This window comes from Oncorhynchus gorbuscha, linkage group LG11 (assembly GCF_021184085.1).
Source record: "Oncorhynchus gorbuscha isolate QuinsamMale2020 ecotype Even-year linkage group LG11, OgorEven_v1.0, whole genome shotgun sequence".
Lineage (NCBI taxonomy): Eukaryota > Metazoa > Chordata > Actinopteri > Salmoniformes > Salmonidae > Oncorhynchus > Oncorhynchus gorbuscha.
Genome location: NC_060183.1, coordinates 74436808 through 74442914, shown reverse-complemented (window position 1 = coordinate 74442914; position 6107 = coordinate 74436808).

Sequence of the window (6107 nt, the reverse complement as noted above, 5' to 3'; positions counted from 1 at the left end):
TCCAGATTGTCTAGCCGAGCTGATTTGTAGGGGTCCAGATTTTGCAACTCTTTGTCACGCCCTGACCGTAGAGATCCTTTTATTCTCCATGTTTGTTTGGTCAGGGTGTGACTGGGAAACTCTACGTTCTTTTTTCTATGTTTTGGCTGATTTCAAAGACAATGATTGATAGGCAGCTTAAACTTCTTGATTTCAATCATCATTGGGTTCAAATACACATTCACAGTGGCTTGTGAAACTATTCACCCCCTAGGCATTTTTCCTGTTTTGTTACCTTACAACCTGGAATTAAAATTGATTTTTGGGGGGGTTGTATCATTTGATTTACACAACATGCCTACCACTTTGAAGATGAAAAATATTTTTTATTGTGAAACAAAGAAGAAATAAGACAAAAAAACAGAAAACTTGTGTGCATAACTATTCACCCCCCCCCCCCCCCCCCCAAAGTCAATACTTTGTAGAGCCACCTTTTGCAGCAATTACAGCTCCAAGTCTCTTCGGGTAAGTCTCTATAAGCTTGGCACATCTAGCCACTGGGATTTTTTCCCATTCTTCAAGGCAAAACTGTTCCAACTCCTTCAAGTTGGATGGGTTCCGCTGGTGTACAGCAATCTTTAAATCATACCAGATATTCTCAATTGGATTGAGGTCTGGGCTTTGACTAAGCCATTCCAAGACATTTAAATATTTCCCCTTAAACCACTCGAGTGTTGGTTTGGCAGTATGCTTAGGGTCATTGTCCTGCTGGAAGGGGAGCCTCCATCTCAAATCTCCAGAAGACTGAAACAGGTTTCCCTCAAGAATGTCCCTGTATTTAGCATCATCCATCATTCCTTCAATTCTGACCAGTTTCCCAGTCCCTGCCGATGAAAAACATCCCCACAGCATGATGCTGCCACCACCATGCTTCACTGTGGGGATGGTGTTCACGGGGTGATGAGAGGTGTTGGGTTTGTGCCAGACATAGCATTTTCCTTGATAGCCAAAAGGCTAATTTTTAATCTCATCTGACCAGAGTACCTTCTTCCATATTTTTTGGGAGTCTCCAGTAGGCCTTTTGGCGAACACCAAACATGTTTTCTTATTTTTTTATGGACACTCTTCCGTAAAGCTCAGCTCGGCGGAGTGTACGGCTTAAAGTGGTCCTATGGACAGATACTCAAATCTCCGCTGTGGTGCTTTGCAGCTCCTTCAGGGTTATCTTTGGTCTCTTTGTTGCCTCACTGATTAATGGCCTCTTTGCCTGGTCTGTGAGTTTTGGTGGGCGGCCCTCTCTTGGCAGCTTTATTATGGTGCCATATTCTTTCCATTTTTTAATAATGGATTTAATGGTGCTCCTTGGGATGTTCAAAGTTTCAGATATTTTTTATATTTTTTTTATCCCTTTTTTCTCCCCAATTTCGTGGTATCCAATTGGTAGTAGTTACTGTCTTGTCTCATCGCTGAAACTTCCGTACGGACTCGGGAGAGGGGAAGGTCGAGAGCCATGTGTCCTCCGAAACACAACCCAACCAAGCCGCACTGCTTCTTGACACAATGCACATCCAACCCAGAAGCCAGCCGCACCAATGTGTCGGAGGAAACACCATACACTTAGCGACCTGGTCAGCGTGCACTGCGCCCGGCCCGGCCCGCCACAGGAGACGCTAGTGCGCGATGAGACAAGGATATCCCCTCCGGCCAAACCCTCCCTAACCCGGACGACGCTGGGCCAATTGTGCGCCGCCCCATGGGCCTCCCGGTCGTGGCCGGCTGCGACAGAGCCTGGGCTCGAACCCAGGATATTTTTTTAATAACCCATCCCTTCTCCACAACTTTGTCCCTGACCTGTTTGGAGAGCTCCTTGGTCTTCATAGTGCTGCTTGCTTGGTGGTGCCCCTTGCTTAGTGGTGTTGCAGACTCTGGGGCCTTTTAGAACAGGTGTATATATACTAAGATCATGTGACAGATCATGTGACACACAGGTGGACTTTATTTGACTAATTATGTGACTTCTGAATGTAATTGGTTGCACCAGATCTTATTTAGGGGCTTCATAGCAAAGGGCTGTATACATATGCACGCACCACTTTTATGTTTTGAATTTCTTCTTATTTTTTTCATTTCATTTCCCCAATTTGGACTATTTTGTGAATGTCCATTACATGAAATAAAAATATATTTAAATTCCAGGTTGTAATGCAACAAAATAGGAAAAATGGCAAGGAGGTTGAATACTTTCGCAAGGCACTGTAGATTTGTGAACAGCCATCCACAACAACCACAATCCGTAAGGCGCAAATAGATAAATGAGAGCAACAGTGTGATTCTCATCAATGCGCTATGTAGATAACAATAACAAGTGATATCCGTCTCACCGTAGACTACACCACTGTTGTCATCCTTACCTCCAAGCGTTTATTCAAGTTGGATGTTCTTTGGATACCGACAGCAGTCACACTATTGGAAGACAGCTTGGACTGTAGTCTACAAAAGCCTTTTTCTGCTCTTTTCCCACAATCCATCAAACCCATTTGATGTGTCATCATAGTGGTCTTTGACTTGTGGTCAGACTCGCTCAGGTGGAACAAACTTAAATTTGCACCTTTTTACAATGCTGATTTGAATGTTGTTGTGTCAAATAGTCAAAGATGATTTTTTCCAAACCTCCTTTCTGAATTTAAAAGTCATCCTCAAAGTAATCATTTAGTTTTTCAAAAGTATCTGTAATCTGATTACAATATTTTTGCTGGTAACGTAACGGATTACAGTTACCGTTTTTTGTAATCTCTTACATGTAATCCGTTACTCCTCAACCCTGCTTATAGTACAACATTGTACTCTATAGTATTTTATAGTACAACATTGTACTGTATAGTATTTTATAGTACAACATTGTACTCTATAGTATTTTATAGTACAACATTGTACTGTATAGTATCTTATTTATTTATTTGATTTAACCTTTATTTAACCAGGTAAGACCCATTGAGGTTAAAAACCTATTTTGCGAGAGAGACCTGGCAAGAAGGCAAAACAGGGAAATAGTAGTGTGTACATAAAATATTACAGAAAAATACTAAATACACACAAAAGACAAAGTGTCACAAGTTACAGATACAATTGAAGATTAGAAACAACTGCAGCTATCACAACCAGTGTTGTGATCAGAGTCTTAATAACAGACAAGGACACTAACTACCCTAACTTTATTATCTTTTGAAGCATGTTCCAGGATGAAGGGGCATTATGGGAAAAATAAATCAAATCAAATCAAATGTATTTATATAGCCCTTCGTACATCAGCTGATATCTCAAAGGGCTGTACAGAAACCCAGCCTAAAACCCCAAACAGCAAGCAATGCAGGTGTAGAAAAAATATTGTTTCCCCATCTCAGGTCTAGCCTTAGGAACAGACAAGGACAGCAGCGACTGTGAACGAAGACTGTATTGAGTGACTGATCTGGTCAGTAAAGAACAGAGAAACAAAGGGTTGTCCTTATAAATGCTTCGTACACAAAAATGTACCAGCGCTTTAGCCTCCTGGTGGAGAGAGAGGTCCATTGCACATTAGTATACAGATCACAGTGATGGGTGAGTGGTTTAGCTTTGTAATAAATAATAAAGCACCATGATACACTGTGTCCAGAGTTTTTAAGGTCCTTGCTGAGGTCTGCATATAGACAATATCACCATAATCCAGCACTGATCAAAAAAAAGTTATTTGAACAAGGTACTTTCTGACTAACATTGAAAAGCAAGAATTGTTCCTAAAATATAATCCTAATTTCAAATTCAGTTTCTTGGTCAAGTTTGTATTTTACAGTAGTACAAAATTGTGCCGTATAGTATTTTATTGTACAAAATTGTACTGTATTGCACGTTATAGTACAACATTGTACTGTTTAGTATCTTAAATTACAACATTGTACTGTATATTATCTAACAGTACAACATTGTGCTGTGTAGTATCTAACAGTACAACATTGCACTGTAAAGTCTCCTATAGTACAACATTGTACTGTATAGTATCTAACAGTACAACACAGTACTGTATAGTATCTTATAGTACAACACTACATGTACAGTAACCATAACCTCTGGTAGGCTGGAACATAGAAATAGAATCTTAGAGGTTCCAAGCCCTTTCTATAGATTATATTTCTATGGGCTGGAATCTGTGCTCACATTCACAGAGAAGACATCCTCAAGACCATGACAGACAACCCATTGTTTGCCTAGTAACTGTCCCTGTCCCTGTCCCTGCCCCTGTCCCATTTAATTTATTTAGGGTATGTTTAATTGTGGATGACCTATGCTCCCCAAACAGCAAAAGTGTTTAAGTAAGTCAAGTATATAAAATGTAGTTTGAGTTGCCAATCACTTATGCACAGTGATTCTGAATATGAGTTTAGATGATTTGTGCTTCAACGTCTGCATTGCTTGCTCTTTGGGGCTTTAGGCTGGGTATATGTAAAGCCCTTTGTTACAACTGCTGATGTAAAAGGGGCTTTATAAAATACAACTGATTGATTGATATTCACATGAGGTATCTTTCTCTCACACAGGGTTCCCATACCCATATTATTTGAAATCAAAGGGTCCTTGATTATGATACGTAAAAAAATCAGGGTAGGGCAAGCCATGTATCTTCACACATTAAAATATGATGCTACCTACATTTACATTACATTTAAGTCATTTAGCAGACGCTCTTATCCAGAGCGACTTACAACCTACTTTGGACTGCTATCGCATATTGCCCCCTCCTGGATTTACAAGATAATTAGCACTACTATAAGGTTTATAATATGTTATCTGTCTCTATGTAGGACATTTAAACAGAAACGGTATGTTATTTAGTCGGAATAATCATGAGCTAATGCATTATACTTGCAGGCTAAAGTTGGATCATAATTCCAATCCTAGCCAAAACACCTGTAGTCTCCAAATCTCGCTATTACAGTACTGAGTGTACAAAATGAGCTGTCCTAATGATGAGGAAAGAGCACTTCCTCACTTCAAGAAAGTGTTTCAGACTAGGATCAATAGATGAAAGGTTTGGGCAGTGTGAACCATTGTTTGCTTCAAAACGTTACATGCTTTGGAACCCCAGTGGCCTTGAGCGCATCCATTCAGGGCTCCATACATTGTCTGTGGTAATGGCAGATTTAATACAGATCTATTCTAGGCACATTGTGATAGAGGCCTCTGTACCAGGGATGAGAGGTGTTTATAATAAATGTGTTCATAAAAGTGATTTTTTCATCCTCAAAGCTGCTATATATTTCTGTTTCTCACCTCCTTATCAACATTCCATCTCTTCGTTCTTTAATGTTCTCTATCCATATTTGGGGTCAGGTATAAAGGCCACAGCTTTTGGAGCAAAGGACAGCAAATGAGCTCTGTGGAGGGTCATTGTGAAGTGGCTGAGTTCATGGTTTCATGTTTTTTTTTGCTGAATATATAGCGCAGTCATAGATTTGGCCCTTATGTCTTAAAGCACTCTGAGTCCTAGTGTTTGAATAGCTGTGTGTGTGTTTGTATACATGCATGCATGCACATCTCAATGTGTGTGTCTCAATGCGAGTGTGTTTAACTTTTGCGGATGTAGTCTTTAAAATGGTCTTGGTTTATAACCAAGGCTCTGTGTTCTCTTGACACATGATTGGTGCATTTTATGCCATAGCTCGGAAATCTTGTAACTGGTCCTGTTAATAACCAATAAAGACAGCAGTGATTGGATCAAAGAGCAGTGTGCTTTCGTGACACACAACACTGACCCTAGATTTGATGAGAAAAAGGGGCAGCATAGACCCTCTGGTGGGAGACAGTGGGCTGTGTGGGTGGCGGTCACTCAAGCAATCCACTACTAGGCTGTTGTTTCCTGTTGGAACGGGGCTATGTTCAATTCTTTGGACCTACTGACCTCCAGTGGTAAAATGTAAACGCACACTGCTCCTTATTTATGGGTAAGGAATCTCATTTAGGGCTATGTACTGCTGAATGGGCAGACTACTTGACATTATTCAGCCAATTTGATAGGCCTGATTCTGATAGCTTTTCGTTGTCCCTTAGCCTCACTCTTCACATGTTTTTAAAGAAATGTATATTTTACAGCATCC